At 39.7% G+C, this 21,044-nt stretch overlaps 2 long non-coding RNA genes across 2 annotated transcripts; one reads left to right on the forward strand and one right to left on the reverse strand.

Moving 5' to 3' along the window:
- Nucleotides 1-3,018: 3,018 nt before the first annotated feature.
- On the reverse strand, nt 3,019-9,734 carry LOC139184889 (uncharacterized). Its single transcript, XR_011568402.1, has 3 exons — nt 7,817-9,734; nt 7,095-7,175; nt 3,019-3,255 (listed from the first exon to the last, which is right to left on the reverse strand). It is a non-coding gene; the product is annotated as an uncharacterized lncRNA (long non-coding RNA).
- Nucleotides 9,731-14,141, forward strand: LOC139184890 (uncharacterized). The gene is made up of 3 exons (XR_011568403.1): nt 9,731-10,306; nt 11,240-11,328; nt 12,720-14,141. It is a non-coding gene; the product is annotated as an uncharacterized lncRNA (long non-coding RNA).
- Nucleotides 14,142-21,044: the final 6,903 nt, after the last annotated feature.

Below are 21,044 nucleotides of genomic sequence, written 5' to 3' on the forward strand. Positions count from 1 at the left end.
CCCCACAACGGAAGGCAGAGTCTTAAGCAGTGGACTGCCAGGGAAGGGCCTGTTGCCATTTTTCACTTGCTAATCCTTCCTTGTGCTATAGGATGGGTAGGAGCTTCCCTGACCTTTGTTCACGAGACGCCAGACACCAGTAGTGACTCTTCGGTTTGAGCAATCAAAAATGTCTCCCTGTTGTCAAATGTCTTCTGGCAGGCCAAGCTGCCCCCAGGTAAGAGCCATGACTTTATTTCTTGCAGGTCATTATGAATAGAATCATATGAATAGAAATGCTTACCCTGGGTGGGTAAGGAGGCCCCCACAGTACACGGAGGCTTCCCAGGTGGCGCTAGTGGTTAAGAACCCGCCTGCCAGTGCAGGAGACAGAAGAGACGTGGGTTTGCGCCCTGGGTCGGGAGGATCCCCTGGAGAAGGGCATGGCATCCCACTCCAGTATTCTTGCCTGGAGAATCCCATGGACAGAGGAGTTTGGCAGGCTACAGCCTATAGGGTTGCAAAGAGCCAGACATGACCGAATCGACTTAGCACACTCGGTATAGGGAGGGCCTCTGGGCCTAGCAAGAAGGGGTTCTTGCCCTTCATTTCCACACATAGCTGCTCTGAGCTTTCCTGTCGTCTTCTTCCCTTCTCATCAGTCATTTCTTATCTGCTGCCTGAACAGACACTGTGGTCCAAAAAAGGACTAAGAGGGGCTTTACCTTGTTCCTGAGGAGAGAAGGCAAGAGGAGGCAGAATGATCCCAGTGGTTTTCTCTGTACGTCTGCATGAGGAAAGTGCTAGAAATCCATTCTCTTTCTTGAGGTCAAATGGGTCCATATCAGTTCTGCCCAGGTACACACTTGACCTTCCAGTGACAGCATTCTTAGCCCAACCTCTTTTCTCGGGAGACGGATAACAAAGAGGATGGGGAAGGCATCACTTATATGGGCCTTCAGGTTGGAATGTGCCCATCAGACACAAAGAATCCGAGACTCTGGCAAGAAAGAAGCCTAATCCTGCACCAGTCATTTGAGAGGTAGCATCGGGCTTCCTTGATAGCTCAGCTGGTAAAGAATGCTGGAGACCTAGGTTCGAGCCCTGGTTGGGAAGATCCCCTGGAGAAGGGAAAGGCTACTCACTCCAGAATTCTGGCCTGGAGAATTCCATGGACTGTATAGTCCATGGGGTCACAAAGAGTTGGACACAACCAAGCAACATTTCACTCTCACTTTCTTTCATTTGGTTTTCTTAGATTTAAAACCTGCAGCTTGCCAAAGTCGGCTATTTCCAGGCTGTTTGTATCTTCTTGTTTTTTGTTTTTTTGGGGTAGTTTTTTCTCTGCTTGGTGTTTTGTGTTTTTTTTTAAACATTTAATTTTGTAATGGAGTGTAGTCAATTAACAATGTTGTGATAGTTTCAGATGAACAGGGATGGGACTTGGCCATACATATACATGTATCCATTCTCCTCCAAACTCCCCTCCCATCCAGGTTGTCTCATAACACTGAGCAGAGTTCCATGTGTTATATGGCAGGTCCTTGTTGGTTATGTGTTTCTGTTTAGTGTTTGTTGTGTTTCCAAAAATGTTGAACTCTTTCAGTAGCACTAAGGAAAGAGAGAAAGGGAGTGTGTTGCCAACTAGAGCTAGGCCAGCACAGGACATGGCCAGGGTGATGAAAGTATGGAAGCTCCAAAAGAGGACGGGATGGAAAGACAAGGTCTCTACTACACAGTCAGTTCTCTCATTATTTGTGTTTTTCCCTCATTCCTTAGAGGATTTCTGATTTGTTTATTGAAAAGTACAATTTCATTACAAAAGGCTCCAGAACGGCTTGTTGCTGGTGAGATGGCTCTTGTGGTTAGTGGCTGGGTATCCAGTGGCTGTCTTTGTCAGGGTTTGACCTCTAGATAAATGGATATGACCATGCCATTCTTGTAAAACAAAAGCAGAAAGGCAGGTACGGGCCATGCTTTTTTGAACACAGTGTACACTCTGGCTTCATTGTTTATAAATGACATTGAAAAATTAGAGAAAGGTTAAGTAGAATGTCACAGAGATTATTGATAATGTCCTGAGGGATAGTTTTACAGGAGCCAGGAGGCTCATTTATTTGGTTCAGCAGAAATCTGGATGATATCTTTTTTTTATTATTATTTTTTTATTGAAGGATAATTGTTTTACAGAATTTTTTTGGTTTTCTGTCAAACCTCAACATGAATCAGCCATAGGTATGCATATATCCCCTCCCTTTTGAACCTCCCTCCTATCTCCCTCCCCATCCCACCCCTCTAGGTTGATACAGAGCCCCTGTTTGAGTTTCCTGAGCCACACAGCAAATCTTAATGACAGTCCACATCTGTTGTCTATGACCATAGGATAGATCACAGACAACACTGCAAAATGGCAAAGGATTGTTTCATGACCACGATCGCTGTTTTCTAAACTTCAGAGTGACTTTGGCAGCCTGAGATCATCTAAACTGGGTCTTAAGTAAATGTTATAGAAACACAAAGTGATCATGAAAACTGCAGTAGGTCAATAAGAACATGTCAGCGTAACCTTTGTTACATTGGAGATGTGTATGTGCTCAGTCATGTCTGACTCTTTGTGAGTCCATGGACTGTAGTCCACCAGGCTGCTGTGTCCATGGAATTTTCCAAGAATACTGGATTGCATTGCAATTTCCTCCTCCAGGGGATCTTCCTGACCCAGGGATTGAATCAGTATCTCCTGAGTCTCTTGCACTGCAGGCAGATTCTTTACCACTTGAGCCACAGGGGGAAGCCCCTCTGTTATACTAGTTTATGTCAAATTCAAGGACCTGGCCTGGTAGGTAGGCTTGTCTTAGTTAAGAGTCAATCAAATTAGCTCTGCTAGGGATGTGAATGAGTGAGTAGAATTAACTTGTGGTTTTTCAAACTATAACATGGAAGAAAGCAATTTAAAATTGATTTAAAGTATTGTATATAGCCCAGTATATTTTATATACACTGTATAGTGCCAATATATTTGTGGAAGAAGAAAAAATAAACCCCAAAGTAATTAAGAACTATTTTGGAATTGAAAAATTCTTAGAAGTACTATAAACTTCAATTGTTCAAATATTCTATTAATTTAATATTGCAGTATTTAACAATTTGAATGAAAATGAACATATATGAAAATTATTCAGGAAAAAAACATTTTCATGAGCTGTCTCTGAGTTCTTGTTTTTTTGTAGTAAGTCTTCTTCATGAATGAAGAGAAATCTGTTTCTCCGGGGAACTTTCCTATTGATGAAGCAAATAGTACAGGAAAAATTCACAAGTCAAATATATCCCATGTAATATTGTCATAATTAACTTAGGAAGTATTTACATTTTACATTAACAAAATTCAAGCAAATACATTTTATGTTAAAAAAACTTTAAATTTTCTTTTGTTGTTCATATATACAGATTTGTTCTAAGTTCATTTCAAACCTTTAAAAAATCTACAGTGAAAATCTGTGAAGTGGTTTTATCAAGACTAAACAATATGTATGTGGTTTAATTTCTGTAATATCTATTCCATCCCATTGATCAGTGTATCTATCCTTAGGACAACACTGCAGAATCTTAACAGTATTTTATACTAAATTGCAAATCTGCTCAGGAACAACTTCTAGCTTGTACTTCCTCAAATGTGTCTTGGCCATACATAGCACTTTATTCTTTCACATACATTTTAGAATTAGCAAGACAAGTTCTATAAAAACTGATACTAGAATTTTGATCAAAATATCATAGAACCTATGGATAAAGTTAAAGAAATTTGAATCTCCCATCCATGACCACAGTAGCCAACTCCATTCATTTATGTCTTTCAATATCTTTCAATTAAGCTTTCAGTTCAGTTCAGTCACTGAGTCATGTCCAACTCTTTGCAACCCATGGACTGCAAACACCAGGCTTCCCTGTCCATCATCAACTCCTGGAGCTTGCTCAAACTCATGTCCATCAAGTCAGTAATGCCATCCAACCATCTCATCCTCTGTCATCCCCTTCTCCTCCTTCAATCTTTCCCAGCATCAAGGTCTTTTCCAATGAGTCAGTTCTTCGCATCAGGTGGCCAAAATATTGGACTTTCAGCTTCAGCATCAGTCCTTCCAATGAATATTCAGGACTGATTTCCTTTAGGATGGACTGGTTGGATCTCCTTGCGGTCCAAGGGACTCTCAAGAGTCTTCTCCGACAAACAACTAATCTCAAAAATATACAAGCAACTCCTACAGCTCAACTCCAGAAAAATAAATGACCCAATCAAAAAATGGGCCAAAGATCTAAATAGACATTTCTCCAAAGAAGACATACAGATGGTTAACAAACACATGAAAAGATGCTCAACATCACTCATTATCAGAGAAATGCAAATCAAAACCACTATGAGATACCATTTCACACCAGTCAGAATGGCTTCGATCCAAAAGTCTACAAATAATAAATGCTGGAGAGGGTGTGGAGAAAAGGGAACCCTCTTACACTGTTGGTGGGAATGCAAACTAGTACAGCCACTATGGAGAACAGTGTGGAGATTCCTTAAAAAACTGGAAATAGAACTGCCTTATGATCCAGCAATCCCACTGCTGGGCATACACACTGAGGAAACCAGAAGGGAAAGAGACACGTGTACCCCAATGTTCATCGCAGCACTGTTTATAATAGCCAGGACATGGAAGCAACCTAGATGTCCATCAGCAGATGAATGGATAAGAAAGCAGTGGTACATATACACAATGGAGTATTACTCAGCCATTAAAAAGAATACATTTGAATCAGTTCTAATGAGGTGGATGAAACTGGAGCCTATTATACAGAGTGAAGTAAGCCAGAAGGAAAAACACCAATACAGTATACTAACGCATATATATGGAATTTAGAAAGATGGTAACGATAACCCTGTATACGAGACAGCAAAAGAGACACTGATGTATAGAACAGGCTTATGGACTCTGTGGGAGAGGGAGAGGGTGGGAAGATTTGGGAGAATGGCATTGAAACATGTGAAATGTCATGTATGAAACGAGATGCCAGTCCAGGTTCAATGCACGATGCTGGATGCTTGGGGCTGGTGCACTGGGACGACCCAGAGGGATGGTATGGAGAGGGAGGAGGGAGGAGGGTTCAGGATGGGGAACACATGAGAAATAAAGGAATAAAAATTAAAAAAAAAAAAAAAAAAGTCTTCTCCAACAGCACAGTTCAAAAGCATCAATTCTTTGGTGCTCAGTTTTGTTTATAGTCCAACTCACATCTATACATGACCACTGGAAAAACCATAGCTTTGACCAGACGGACTTTTGTTGGCAAAGTAATGACTCTGCTTTTTAATATGCTGTCTAGGTGAGTCATGGCTTTTCTTCCAAGGAGTAAGCATCTTTTAATTTCATGGCTGCAGTCACCATCTGCAGTGATTTTGGAGCCCAGGAAAATAAAGTCTGTCATTGTTTCCACTGTTTCCCCATCTATTTGCCATGAAGTGATGGGATCGGATGCCATGATCTTCGTTTTCTGAATGTTGAGCTTTAAGCCAACTTTTTACTCTCCTCTTTCACTTTCATCAAGAGGCTCTTTAGTTCTTCACTTTCTGCCATAAGGGTGGTGTCATCTGCATATCTGAGGTTATTGATATTTCTCCCAGCAATCTTGATTGCAGTTTGTGCTTCATCCAGCCTGGCATTTCACATGATGTACTCTGCATATAGGTTAAATAAGCAGGGTGACAATATACAGCCTTGACCTTTCCCAATTTGGAACCAGTCTGTTTTTCCATGTCCAGTTCTAACTGTTGCTTCCTGACCTGCATACAGGTGTCTCAGGAGGCAGGTGAGGTGGTCTGGTATTCCTATCTCTTTAAGAATTTTCCATAGTTTATTGTGATCCACACAGTCAAAGGCTTTGGTGTAGTCAATAAAGCAGTAGATGTTTTTCTGGGACTCTCATGCTTTTTCCATGCTCCAACAGATGTTGGCAATTTGATCTCTGGTTCCTCTGCCTTTTCTAAATCCAGCTTGAACTTCTGGAAGTTGATGGTTCACTTACTTTTGAAGCCTGGCTTGGAGAATTTTGAGCATTACTTTGCTAGCGTGTGAGATGAGTGCAATTGTGCCTGAACATTCTTTGGTATTGCCTTTCCTTGGGATTGGAATGAAAACTGACCTTTTCATTAAACTACCATATTCTTAATAAAGTCTTTGAACTTTGTTATATTTATTCCTAGGTTCCTTGTATTTTTTGTTGAGTCTACACTTTATGAAGACTGTTCTTCCATTTGGCTCCCCATTTTTTGTAGTTAGAAGACCTTTTTTTTTTTAAATTTCTCTCTGAGTAGAAATAAGAATCTGCATATGCTTCCAAGGTAGCTTACTTCCCCAGACATCTTCTCATAATTCACTCCTGTCCTGTATCTCCCCTACTATTTTTTAGCCCCTTTTCTTCATTTAAAAAGTGTATTTAACATTTTTAATAGTTTAAGAATATTTATATTTTTTATTGTGGGATGGTATTAGGATCTCTGGTCTATCATATTATGAGAATTAGAGGTTTTTAATTGCCAAATATAAATTTACTAATGCAAGGTTTTCTCATTCCTAGTTTTCCTTATTTTCTGATCTTTGATGAAGCAATGACTGCACATATAAGTATTATCCTATTGATCTAGGATGAGCTTATAAATGGGCAGAGTGGACAGGCAGCCACTTGGAGTGTTTCGTGCTATGCTGTGTGCTAAGTCACTTCAGTTGTGTCTGACTCTTTGCCACCCCATGGACTGTGGTCCTCCAGGCTCCTCTGTCCATGGGATTCTCCAGGCAAGAATACTGGAGTGGGTTGCCATGCCTTCCTCCAGGGGGTCTTCCCAACCAGGGATTGAATCCCCATCTCTGATATCTCCTACATTGGCAGGCAGATTCTTCACCACGTCAATACAGCTCTTTGCGAAAAATTACTCCTAACTCTTGATGATTGACATTCTCCCACAAGGCAGTTTTCCAGATAACTTAAAAGGCAGTTGTTAAAAAGCAAACATGTTCTTACAAATGGTTAATATCACTAATTTATGATCATATATATATATACATATATGCACATACCTTAAAAGGGAATTAGGACCCTGTGCTTGATGTTTTGTTTGAGATGAGTAAACAGAATGCCACCTTGAAGGGATGATCCAGCTGGAATCTCAAGAAATTGGGAGTTAGGAAGCTTGGCCAACAAGACCAGCCATGTTGAACTGGGGGATTAATTCTGGGAATTAATTATAGATAAGGTTGGATAAATTGGTGGAACCCAAGGAGAATCCGGAGTACCAAATGGTTCATACTATCAGGCTCTTGTTTTAATTTTCATTTTGAAAAATAAAACCCAAAGTAATAGTATTAAATTAATATTAACAATGTAATTTTAGACTGTTCCACAACAATACAATAATCGTTCGCATATGCATAAAATCTCTTTGGAGAGAAGTATTATCTTCATCCATCTTTCAGACAAAGAAACTGGCTTAGGTCAGACAGCTAAGAACTATGGAGCGGGACTATGAACCTAGATTAAATTTTCAACTTGTGTTCTTAACGTAGACTCCAGACTGCCTCCTAGTTTCTAATTTTCTTTCCCTCCATTCCTTGGAACAGTTAAAAATATCACAACCACAGTTCATTCTATAATAGTATTAGGGAATACTCAGTGAACATATAAATTAAAAAGAAAATTTAATTGATTAAAGTCACCTGAAATAAATGTCACATAATATCAATGGAAGAATTTGAAAAGAAGAAAAAATTATGTTGACTTTCTCTTAAAAATATTGACTTACCTCTGTATCAGGATGCTTCATTTTCTGCATATCCAATGGTGTCTGTTACCCAATCACCTTTTTCAGAAGAGAAAGGAAAGAGCTGCTGTATTCATGAGCTGGGTCAACAGTTTAAAATAGTCACTAGAAAAATGAACAAAATTAACACAATCTGACAAGCTGCAGGAACTCTCACACAATGAGGCATTTCAAACCAGTTCGATAAGGAAAATGAGTAATTATTCCCCATAACTGTCAAATGAATAGAGCGACTGCTCTAAATGCTGGTTAAAAAATCAGTTTGAAAGCAAACAGGATCCATCAACCTGCTTGAAATTCAATATCCTCTGGAAAAGATTTTCCTCCATTTTTATTCCTCTGAAATATTCAAGGAGTTTTGCTTTCTACCTTACGAGATTTTTTTTTTTTATTCCACCTCTTTCTATCTCCGACTCACTTTTGCCAAAACATTACCATTCACTACATACATACACTCACACACAGTCTGGTTTTGATAACTCATAATGATAGTAAGAGCCACAACTGATTTGTATTTCACAAGCTAAAGTATTCCACCTCCATCTGTCATTTTCCACAAAAGCAGCAAGAAACCTTTAAAGTACACAAAATAATTATTAAAATAAAAAAGAAATACTTTTTTATAATTTGTTACTTTTTAACATCTAGTATACCTTTTATTCTATCATCATGATTATTTTCTATTACTCAGATATATTTACTGTTGTACTAATTTCTTGGCATGGAATATTTTTCTGACATTCTAAGAAGTCTCTTCTTCTGTCCTTTCTTTTTATCTCTTAGGTTTTGTCATTCCTTCCAATAAGCTCCATTACTTTATTTAATTAGTCTCTTTTTCTTTTCAGGCATAAATTACTGCTTTCAAATTTGTACTGCCCTAAAATTATTTTTCACTATTATAGTTTAAAATTCATGACATATGTAGTGATTGTGTTGTGTTTTCTACATGTACTATGGGTGATTCAGGGCTTCCCTGGTGGCTCAGACTGAACAGAACCCACCTGCAATGAGGGAGACCTGGGTTCAATCCCTGGGTTGGGAACTTCTGGAGGAGGGCCTGGCAACCCACTCCAGTATTCTTGTCTGGAGAATCCCCATGGACAGAGGAGCCTGGCGGGGTGCAGTCCATGGGGTCTCAAAGAGTCACACATGACTGAGCAACTAAGCATTGCACATGGGTGATCCAGCCATAATCTAACACATTTGGCAGCCTCATTTTTTTTTTTTTTCTGTCAAGTTAGCCACCATACTGTTACCCATGATTTTTCTGAAATACAAATCTAATCATGTTATTACTGTCTTTATAAAAAAAGGACTCTCCATAATCCCAGGGCATTTCTTACTTTTCTCACAAGACATTTCAAAAACTAAACGACTCCGAAAATCAAACACGGTTACGACATCTGCATATTACCATTTTGCTGCTGCTGCTGCTGCTGCTGCTGCTGCTGCTAAGTCGCTTCAGTCGTGTCCGACTCTGTGCGACCCCATAGACGGCAGCCCACCAGGCTCCCCCGTTCCTGGGATTCTCCAGGCAAGAACACTGGAGTGGGTTGCCATTTGCTTCTCCAATGCATGAAAGTGAAAAGTGAAAGTGAAGTCGCTCAGTCGTGTCCGACCCTCAGCGACCCCATGGACTGCAGCCTTCCAAGCTCTTCTGTCCATGGGATTTGCCAGGCAAGAGTACTGGAGTGGGGTGCCATTGCCTTCTCCGATTACCATTTTAATTTCCCCTTAAAGTTTTACAGTGCTTGTGACAACCTCTGAAATAAAAAAAATATTGTGTAATTTGGTTTAACTCAGCTTTTTGCAAACTTGACACCACACGCACGCGCCCGCGCATTTTCTTTTTGAGAGATGGTGAGAAGTATTCACTAAAATCTCGGAGAAGGCAATGGCAATCCACTCCAGTACTCTTGCCTGGAAAATCCCATGGACGGAGGAGCCTGGTAGGCTGCAGTCCATGGGGTCGCTAAGAGTCGGACACGACTGAGCGACTTCACTTTCACTTTTCACTTTCAAGCATTGGAGAAGGAAATGGCAACCCACTCCAGCACTCTTGCCTGGAGAACCCCAGGGACGGCAGAGCCTGGTGGGCTGCCGTCTATGGGTTTGCACAGAGTCGGACACGACTGAAGCGACTTAGCAGCAGCAGCAGCATGGAACTCAATTCTTGGGAAAATAATGACTCTACAGGAAAGGATTCCCTTTTCCCCAGGACACAGGAGGCCGACCCTGATGTGGCCACGCCCACCTCTCACGTGGACCTAACGTCCAGCCGCTGGCAGTTTCTGCCACGAGGCAAGTGCTTCCACAGCCCTCTGCATTTACATGTACTTTAATCTCTATTCAAAAAAATCCTTTGTCCTCTTGTCCATCAAACTAACGTCTCATAATTCTTTAAGATTTTTTCAACCGTGCATATAATGAAATCTGTTGATATAAAATGAGGTTTCTCAAGTGTTGTATGAGGTATAATTCTGGTTGGCACCCAAATTACAATGTTCTATGTTAATAGTTATGTATTTAACAGATGTTAAAAACATATTGCTTTAATATTTATTATGATAGAAAACTGGTTTAGGAGATATGTTTATTTTCCCTTAAGAAATAGGTCAAGTTAAATTAAAATATTAAATAAGTAACAGGTCTTTTGGATTGACAAAACCGTATGTAAATATATAGTTTGAGGAAATAACCGATCTAAGCGTGTAACTCTACCAACTGATTCAAAAGTGCAGTGCCCGATACGAACACCAGAGGGCTCCAAATTATAAGCTCTATAAAACAAGCATGTAGAAGAACTTGGTTCAGTGGCAATAAATCCAATGATGATAACAGCTATCATTTCTTGATTATCTACTTTATATTAAGCATTTTTTCTAGGCAATTTACATGTAAACTATTTTATTCCTCACAATATCCCTTGAAATGAGCTATTATCTCTGTTTTATAGATGAAATTATTTCTGAAAATAATGTTTTGATTTGATCTTTTGAATTTAACATTATTCCATGCATTGTGTTGAGCTTTGATATAGATCATCTTAGTCATAATTTTCAAGAGCTCTGAGAGTTAGTTTATATTGCATTCCTTGTTTATAAATGAAGAAACTGAGGCTTAGAGAGATTAATTTGCCCAATATTATATGGTCAGGCAATTCTTGGTGAGGTAAGTCTGTCTGAAATTAAAGCCTCTGATTTCATGAAGTCAAAAGTTTCTCAAGCATTTCACAATGCATCTTTCTCTTCATGCCCATTAAATATATAGCATTTAGCATTTTCATTTCACCTCTCCTATAGCAGTGTGGTATTAGGTTTAAGCGTTAAAAGCAATCATCATGTAAGCTATAAAAAAGTTGATGTAAGTGTTGGACACTTACTACAATGTTTTTATGTTTATCAGAAAAATAAAGCAAGGGAAGGATCAACTTAAGTAAATTCACCTTTGATACTAAATTCAGTTGATTATACAATGAAGTAACACGTAATGAGGTAAGAATAATTTAATTTAACTAATCTAAAGTCATTGTTAGCTACATGACTCTGGGTCATTTTGGAAAGGCAAAGATTAAATATCTTTGTATCAGGACCAACAGAGTTATATATTAAAAAAGAGCGGGAGAACCAAAGAGAGATTCGAGGGTAATCACTTTCATTATTATGACTTTAATAATCACATCTTGGTTCAGCTAATACTTATACTGCTAACAGCATTTCACCAGCAGCTGAAATGCTGAACACTCAACAGTGTTTCCCACAAGAAGCTTCTATTTCAAGTTTATTCTAAAGTGGAAACATCATGAAAGAAATTTAAATTGTGAAATTTTAAATGTAGTAATAGTCCTACATTAGGATATTTACCAATAAGTAGCCTGGGGTAAATGTAAATAGAATTTACGTTTGGCTCCTGACAGAAAAGATAACCGCAGAACTGAAGCACTGGCTTTTGCAGAAGTTTTCTCCTTTTGTATGTTCTGGCCCTTTGAACTAATACTTTTCTGTGACAAGCTTTGCTACCTTTGGTAACCAGATCATCCTTTAGATTGGTTGAAACTTGTGGATCCGAAGTTATAAGTAAGATCTTTCAAACTACAAGAAGTTATAACCAATACAATGAATTCAGTAATTTGAATTTAGCCCCCAAATGGCTATTTGAATGTTAAAACATGCTTTAAAAAAAAAATCAGGAACTTTGAAAGAATTGGAGGGCTACTTGTATTATGTGTCTAGTCCTCGAAAGTCTGAGAAATTTCATGTGTACACCAGTCAGGCCATAGCAGATTGTCATATGGCTACTATCTCAGCTAGGCTCTCTTCTTTCTTCCCCACTTAATCTGTGTTTAGGTAGGTGGTGCATTAATATTTTACTGATGCTTTCAAGTTTATTCCTTCATACAAAGGCTCCTATGATAGTTTCTATTTTGAAATCAAAATAGTACTTCTTTTAAATTTATTATTATTTTACCAAAATTGTTTACCTTACAGTTTACAAGTAAGTGAACGCTTTGTCATGTGTGTCTATATATGTGCAAGCACCTGCATACACACATCATACAGATAGTGGTGGCATGCTGGCAAAGCAGCTCCGCCCCACTCCCACTAAAGAAACAAACAAAACTCCTCTGATATGTAAAGCCTGCCAGTTTCAGTAGTGCAAAACACTCACATCTTTGCTGATTTGAAACTCCTGACTTGATATTACCGAACGTAGAGTCTGGAAGAGAAGAACGTAATTGATTCTCGAAATCCGACGGACGCCAATGTCAGGACGTGCACACACGCGCGTGTGTGTGTGCGTGTGTGTGTGTTGTGTATCAGAGGCTAATGGGATTAGCCTAACAAATTGTCTTGGTTCTCCTCTTTGTTGGTATGTTTATCCCTAGAATGCCGCACTGTTACCCCTTAAGCTCTCACGTCTCAGCCCGTCCTTCGTCTTCAGCTGCACAGGGGCAGTCAGTTGCTGGCAAGGGCGATCTGACAGCTCCTTCCTCCGATTTCCGTCTTGGAAGTTCTCTGCTGCTTCACTGGATGCCGTGCAGAGACTGCTGAGCCCTCGAGATTCACCTACATGGAAGCATGATGGAGTTTTGTTCCACGGAGCAACCCTCAACTAATGGGAATCAGAGCAGGTGGATAAACATCTCCTCTTCTGTTTTTAGGGTGGACAATTTGAGAAACATTCTACCTAGCTCTTCAGAGGGACCTCGAGGATTGATTGAGGCGAGGTGCCTGCAGAGGCAACAGTGCCTTGATAATGCAGCCTTTGATAAATCCATTCTCCTTTCCTGTTTCATTCTCCCAGCTGCTTGCTTTTGTTTCTCAGATTCACATGCCAGAATAAACTATTACCTACAAGCAAGATCTGATCTTGGGCTCTGCTGTTTTGGAGGGCACAGCCTGAGCCTAGGCCTATTACTAAGGCAATATGATGATAATAAGCTGATGAAATGTAATCACTGTCAGCAACACCAAATAGGCTATTAGTTAAATTTTTGTCTACAAAACACTTAATTTGCTTTCTTTTTAGCTTAACTGCAAATTAAAACCATTTGGCTCTTAATTTGTAACTTCTAGTTAAAAAAAAGTTATGTGATAAAACCCAAGTGGCCTTATAAAAAGTAGAAAATAGTGGCAATACAATGGTTTATAAAATCAATTGCCTTGAGTTTCTTCTCTTTAACATTTATATATATCAGTTAACTATCAGAGACAAAGAAACATTTACTTAATAAACTAGTTCTTCTGCCCATATTCACAAAATATAAGTTCTTATAGTCACATACTAGAAGAAATATGCTTAAGAACAGACAAAATTCTTATGCAATGTTTAAAATGGTTATGGAAACAATTGTCATAATAACAAAACATGGTGATCCTGCTGATTTTCATTAATAAAACTTTAAAAAGTTAATAATGAACTCAGAAGGTAATTTTAATCCATATACACTGAGTAGATTGGAATATACTCTTTTTGGCTTAGGTTTGAACCATTTAAATACGGTAAGACAGCTATTCTTGATTTATGCATTTTTGTGTTTTCCTTGTCTTTCAGATAGCCACAAATCAAAACTTAATAAGAGGCATGCTATTTCAAATAAAATAAAACAAGAAACACTCTAAACACACAGCATATCCAATAGATGACAAATATAATACTTAAATTTTCTCTAAAACTTTAATAGAAAGTATCCAAATATAAAACCAGATAAGTAATACTATATTTAAACTAAGTTGCTTATTTCAGTTCAGTTCAGTCACTCAGTCGTGTCCGACTCTTTGTGACCCCATGGACTGTAGCATGCCAGGCCTCCCTGTCCATCACCAACTCCCGGGATTTACTCAAACTCTTGTCCATTGAGTCGGTGATGCCATCCAACCATCTCATCCTCTGTCTGTCCCCTTCTCCTCCTGCCCTCAATCTTTCCCAGCATCAGGGTCTTTTCAAGAGTCAGTTCTTCGAATCAGGTGGCCAAGTATTGGAGTTTCAGCTTCAACATCAGTCCTTTCAATGAATATTCAGGACTGATTTCCTTTAGGATGGACTGGTTGGATCTCCTTGCTGTCCAAGGGACTCTCAAGAGTCTTCTCCAACACCACAGTTCAAAAGGATCAATTCTTCGGTGCTCAGCTTTCTTTATAGTCCAACTCTCACATCCATACATGACTACCGGAAAAACCATAGCTTTGACTAGATGGACCTTTGTTGGCAAAGTAAAGTTGCTTGTTTAGAAACAAATAATTTTAATTTTTCCCAATTTTAAAACATAGAACTTGAACAACATATAAAAAGACATGTATATAATGAGAATTTAGAAAATACGAAAAAGAATATTAAAAAAAACAAAAATCTTACTTGGGTGTAAGAACATTTATTTTACTTTTTTGCATGTGTATATTGTTTAAAATTATTTAAACTGTCTCATTGATATAGAATGGACATTAAACTTTTATATTTAAAGTGTACAGTTGAATGAGTTTCCACGAGTGTATAAATCATTACCACAATCAAGTTAATATTTTCTCAAAAGATTTCTTGTGTCCAATTGTAATCTATCCTCCAATCTCTTTCTTCTCTCTGTCTAGGAGTTTAAGTTTACATATATGATAATTTTTGATATCATCCTACACAGGGCTTCCCTGGTGGCTCAAACGGTAAAGAATCTACCTGCAATTCTGGAAACCTGGGTTCGATCCCTGGGTTGGGAAGATCCCCTGGAGAAGGGAATGGCTACCCACTCTAGTATTCTGGCCTGGAGAATCCCATGGACAGAGGAGCCTGGCGGGCTGCAGTCCACGGGGTCACAAAAAGTCGGACACGACTGAGCGACTTTCACTTTCACAGATTCTTAAGATTCTATTCACTTTTTAAATTCTTTCTGTTCTTCAGATATAATAATTTTTAGTGATCTATCCTCAAGTTTCCTGACGCTTCACTCTGCTATCGCTCTTATAGTTCTGAACTCAATCAGTGAATTTTTCCAGATGTTGCATTTTTCCAGTCTAAGAGTTTTATTTGGTTCTTTTAAAAATAGATTGTTTCTCTGCTGAGATTTCCTCTCTTCATTCATTTCTCCTTCTCCACTCTCTCCCCTCCACAATCCCCCTCCTGCCCTGTCTTCTTAGTTCTGAAATTTCAACTCAAATTGTTGCAGCTGTGTCCTCTACAATCATGCCTTTGGAGCAAAACATTCAAGGAAAACAACTGAGACCTTCCCACCAAGGGGGCTGCTTCTCCATATTTGATTTCCCACCACAACCTGCTTGGTTTTGCTTATTCCTACCTTTTCCGGTAACTGGTTTTTATTTTCATTGTACTCAGCAAGGACCCATCAGCTATAAAGGGTTGAAAACATTGTAGAAACTGCACCCTAGAAATATTTATTTTAGTTTTATAAAAAACAAATTTTATCCTAGAGGAGAACATAGGCAAAACACTCTCTGACATACATCACAGCAGGATCCTCTATGACCCACCTCCCAGAATATCGGAAATAAAAGCAAAAATAAACAAATGGGACCTAATTAACCTTAAAAGCTTCTGCACATCAAAGGAAACTATCAGCAAGGTGAAAAGACAGCCTTCACAATGGGAGAAAATAATAGCAAATGAAGCAACTGACAAACAACTAATCTCAAAAATATACAAGCAACTCCTACAGCTCAACTCCAGAAAAATAAATGACCCAATCAAAAAATGGGCCAAAGAACTAAATAGACATTTCTCCAAAGAAGACATACAGATGGCTAACAAACACATGAAAAGATGCTCAACATCACTCATTATCAGAGAAATGCAAATCAAAACCACTATGAGGTACCATTTCACACCAGTTAGAATGGCTGCGATCCAAAAGTCTACAAATAATAAATGCTGGAGAGGGTGTGGAGAAAAGGGAACCCTCTTACACTGTTGGTGGGAATGCAAACTAGTACAGCCACTATGGAGAACAGTGTGGAGATTCCTTAAAAAACTGGAAATAGAACTGCCTTATGATCCAGCAATCCCACTGCTGGGCATACACACTGAGGAAACCAGAAGGGAAAGAGACACGTGTACCCCAATGTTCATCGCAGCACTGTTTATAATAGCCAGGACATGGAAGCAACCTAGATGCCCATCAGCAGATGAATGGATAAGAAAGCTTTGGTACGTATACACAATGGAGTATTACTCAGCCATTAAAAAGAATACATTTGAATCAGTTCTAATGAGGTGGATGAAACTGGAGCCTATTATACAGAGTGAAGTAAGCCAGAAGGAAAAACACCAATATAGTATACTAACGCATATATATGGAATTTAGAAAGATGGTAACAATAAACCTGTGTACGAGACAGCAAAAGAGACACTGATGAAAAAAAAAATTAAAAAAAACAAAAACAAAAACAAATTTTAGATGCAATGAAAGCAAAGAGCTAGACTTTTATAATACAAAATGCCTACCTGTAGCTTTAAAAGCATTTGTTGGGCCCCAGAGAAGTTTTGGGGGTAAAGACTTGGGGCCTTTCTTGCCTTATTTAATGGGCTTCCCGGGTGGCACTGGTGGTAAAGAATCTGCCTGCCAGTGCAGGAGGTGCAAACCCAGGTTTGATCCCTGGGTTGGGAAGATCCTCTGGAGAAGGAAATGACAACCTGCTCCAGTATTCTTGCCTGGAGAATCCCACGGACAGAGGAGCCTGGCGAACCACAGTCCATGGGGTTGTGAAGAGTCAAAGTCACGACTGAGCATGAGCTCAAGAATATTAATAATACCAAGTTAATATAAATTTGAAATGAGCTTCAGATGGTCATTTGGTTGCACTTGATACTTCTTGTTTCTGCTCCTGGACACATATATAGTGAATTAAATTACTGCAATTTTCCAGGCCTTTATTAATTCATTTGTATAGAAAATAAGCAACAAAAATAGTGCTCTTAAGGGCTCTTAGCAAAAATATGAGAGATGTTTGCCATTGTTTCCTAATGACCTGGTAATTGTTTAGCAATGAAGTGTAAAATGTTCCAATACAGATCTCTTATTGCCTCCAGTGGCTTTAAAAATTCTGATTCAGCTTTTTCTTTGCAACTACTATTAGTCTCTTTCTTTTAGTTGCTAAGTCGTGTCTGACTCTTTCAACCCAATGGACTGTACCCTGCCAGGCTCCTCTGTCCATGGGATTCTCCAGGCAAGAATACTGGAGTGGGTTGCCATTTCCTTCTCCAGGGGATCTTCCCAACCAGGGAATCAAAACTGGGTCTCCTGCATTGCAGGCAGATTCTTTACTGACTGGGCTATGAGGGAGCCCCTATTAGTCTAATATTGAGCAAAAGTTTGAATACAAAGTCATGGAAGAGGAAAACAATGGGATCAAGCAATCCTTTTTTTTTTTTTTATGCTTTTCATTTAACAAAATGCCATCAGCATTTAATCATTTTGTAGATATTTGATCGTCATTCTGAAGCATCTCCCAAATAATGCAATGATTCTGAGTGCCTCTGGTGGTTACAGGAAACGTTGTGGTAATGTGTCTGGTGTTTAGCTCACAGATTTCCTCCTCAGATGATCGAATGGTCCTAGCAATGAGCTAGCAACATGACTCCAAAAGTTCTTTGAGCAGCCTTTACTCATGTTGCTTGGGACTGGGCTTACGGTCTCCTGGAGTTAATTGCAGCCGCCAGTCTTTCCTGCCGAGCCAGCTGCTTTTTATGGTCAGAGGAGATAAACAGAGGCTCAATGGGAGATCTATTTCTGGATGTTGAAAGGGCTTCTGTGCTGCTGGCTGTGTGTGCGGGGGGAGTCCCCCAACCTCCCTCATGGAATGTCTGGATGATTTCTTGGGCTGTCCTCGTGCGGGTACTTCCTGTACCTAATTTAAATAGTAGATCAGCTAAGAGAAACAAGTCTCAAAGAGTCTTAAAGTCTGCAATCATGTCTAACTAGGTAAACCAAAATTCTAATTTAGCAAGCCACTACTTTAATTCAACATTGAATTAATAACCAGGATGAGAAATCTATTAATTTGGGGTCACTATGAGCCTGTTGGGCTACAGTTCATAGGGTCACAAAGAGTTGGACACGACTGAGCAACTGAGCTCGCACGTTAAAACCCAGCGATTATTAAGAATGTTCTCTGGGTCAAGTGTGTTTTTTGTGAGGGAAGCAGAAGGGAGTTGCCATTCATTGAATACTACTTTGAACCTCCTTGTATGAACATTATCCCCAGTATATTTATTCCCATTGTGCAGTTGTTAAAAGCAAAATTTAACTGTATACAATTATGAATGGTTTTTAATGCTGTAGTTTGACTTTATTACGTATTACTGTTCACATAATAATGTGAGAAATTCAAGGAAGGGAAATTGTCTACAGACAAACCGAACACCCGTTCCAAGGCCATACTACCCAGGAGCAGGCAGCAGAAGCCAGGTCTTTGGGTTCAAGTCACACCCTTTCAGTACCCCAGAGCATCATATTTATGTGATCTAAGTTCCTTGCTTAAGCATTCAAGTCATCTGGAAGTTTATACCACTCCACAAACTTTCAGTTGTAAAATTAATGAGTCACAGGTATGAAATGCCCAGTGTGAGGTATACAGTCAATACCTGCGTAGTGTCTTTGTATGTTAACATGTGGTCACTAGACTTATTGTGGTGATCACTTTGAAATGTATAGAAAAATCAAATTACTATGTTGTGTAACAGGAACTAACAGTGTTCTAGATCAATTATACTTCAAAAATGAACTCACAGAAAAACAGATAAGATCTGTGGTTACCAGAGGCAGGGAGTAGGGGGAACAAAGATTGGAGGAAGTCAATCAAAAGGCACGAACTTTTAGCAATAAGATAAGTACTAGGGATATAAGGTGAAGAAGGCAATGGCACCCACTCCAGTACTCTTGCCTGGAAAATCCCATGGACGGAGGAGCCTTGAAGGCTGCAGTCCATGGGGTCGCTGAGGGTCGGACACGACTGAGCGACTTCACTTTCACTTTTCACTTTCATGCATTGGAGAAGGAAATGGCAACCCACTCCAGTATTCTTGCCTGGAGAACCCCAGGGACAGGGGAGCCTGGTGGGCTGCCATCTATGGGGTCGCACAGAGTCGGACACGACTTAAGTGACTCAGCAGCAGCAGCAGGGATGTAAGGCACAATAGGATAAATATAATTAACACTGCTCATGTGACATATGGAAGTTTTTAAGAAAGTAAATCTTTAAGTTCTCATCACAAAGAAAAATTGTTTTTTCTATTTTAAAAAATTTTCTATCTATATGAGATGACGGGTGTTCACTAAACTTTATTGTGATAATCCTTTCATGATGTATTGATATGTAAGTCAAATCCTGATGCTGTGTACCTTAAACCTTTGCCTAGCACTCTCTCCATTAGACCGGTGTTGCGGCCTGGTCTTCTCTGAAATGCATATACATTATGTATCATTTTACAAAGGAGGGTTCAATCCGTGGGTTGGGAAGATCCCCTGGAGAAGGGAAAAGCTACCCATTCCAGTATTTTGGCCTGGAGAATTCCATGGACTATACAGTCCATGGAGTCACAAAGAGTCGGACACGACTGAGTATCTTTCACTTTCTTTGCAAAAAAATTGCAGATGTTAAAAAATGGATAAGGTAGCTTGCCTGATTCCCTGGTTAATAAGAGGAGATGAGGAAGCAATCTAGTGCTGTGACTCAAGGGTCTTCCTCAGCCTGGGTTCAGATCTCAGCTCTGTCCCTGATAGGCTTTATGATGGGGCAAGTTATTTAAACTCAGTCAGTGAGCTTTCTGGGTGGTGCTAGTGGTAAAGAGCCTGCCTGCTAATGCAGGAGACATAAGAGACGTGGGTTCAATCCCTGGCTCTGGAATATCCCCCTGGAGGAAGGCATGGCAACCCGCTCCAGTATTCTCGCCTGGAGAATCCCATGGACAGAGGAGCCTAGAGGGCTAAGGACATGACTGAAGTGACTTAAAACACATGCAATGCTAACAAATAATTTAACAGTGGTTAATTCTAATGTTTTGGGGGAATCAGACACTCTAATGTCACAAAAAAAAAGGCTTTGGTTCTGAAATCAGATGGGGTTTGCAACTGTCCTGACTTCATCTCCACCTGGATCCAGGCTCTTCCAGGTAACTCCTGGCTCCTTTTTCCTATTCTAGCTTCTCAAATGTCCTTTTCTTTTCTCTTTCCTTTCCCTTCTCCCTTTCATCCCATTCTCCTTCTGTTCCTTTTCTTTTGGATACCGTTTAATCGAGACATAGAGAATTCATCAGCCAGGTTTAGAAGTGATCTGGTGAATGGAAGATGCAGCCAGGACTCTGCGGATAGCTGTCTTCTAGCCTCACCATAACATTAGATTGAACTTAAAAATTCACCTCCTCAATTAAAAGACAAGCAAACAGAACTTCCTTTACACACGCAGGATGAGACAGCCTCGGGATGTGTTGCTGATGCACAGATGTCACAGCCTCGCTGTCCCTCCCCTTGTGCAAGTGCAGGAGACCCACCTCTCTTGGAACCCTTGTCCACGGGGGTGGGCAACGGTGGTCGTGGGCCCTGCAGGGAGGCAGCAAGCAGCGCCAGGGCCCCACACACCCTATCCGTCCTCTGGCCAGTGCCTTGTCTAACACTCAGATGAAGTGATACTGTATTTTTTATCATCCCTTTCTAGTCAATGACCATCCCCCCCACAAAGTAACCAGTGTTGTATCTTTTATCACCATTGAT

This window comes from Bos indicus, chromosome 9 (assembly GCF_029378745.1).
Source record: "Bos indicus isolate NIAB-ARS_2022 breed Sahiwal x Tharparkar chromosome 9, NIAB-ARS_B.indTharparkar_mat_pri_1.0, whole genome shotgun sequence".
NCBI classification, from domain to species: Eukaryota; Metazoa; Chordata; class Mammalia; order Artiodactyla; family Bovidae; genus Bos; species Bos indicus.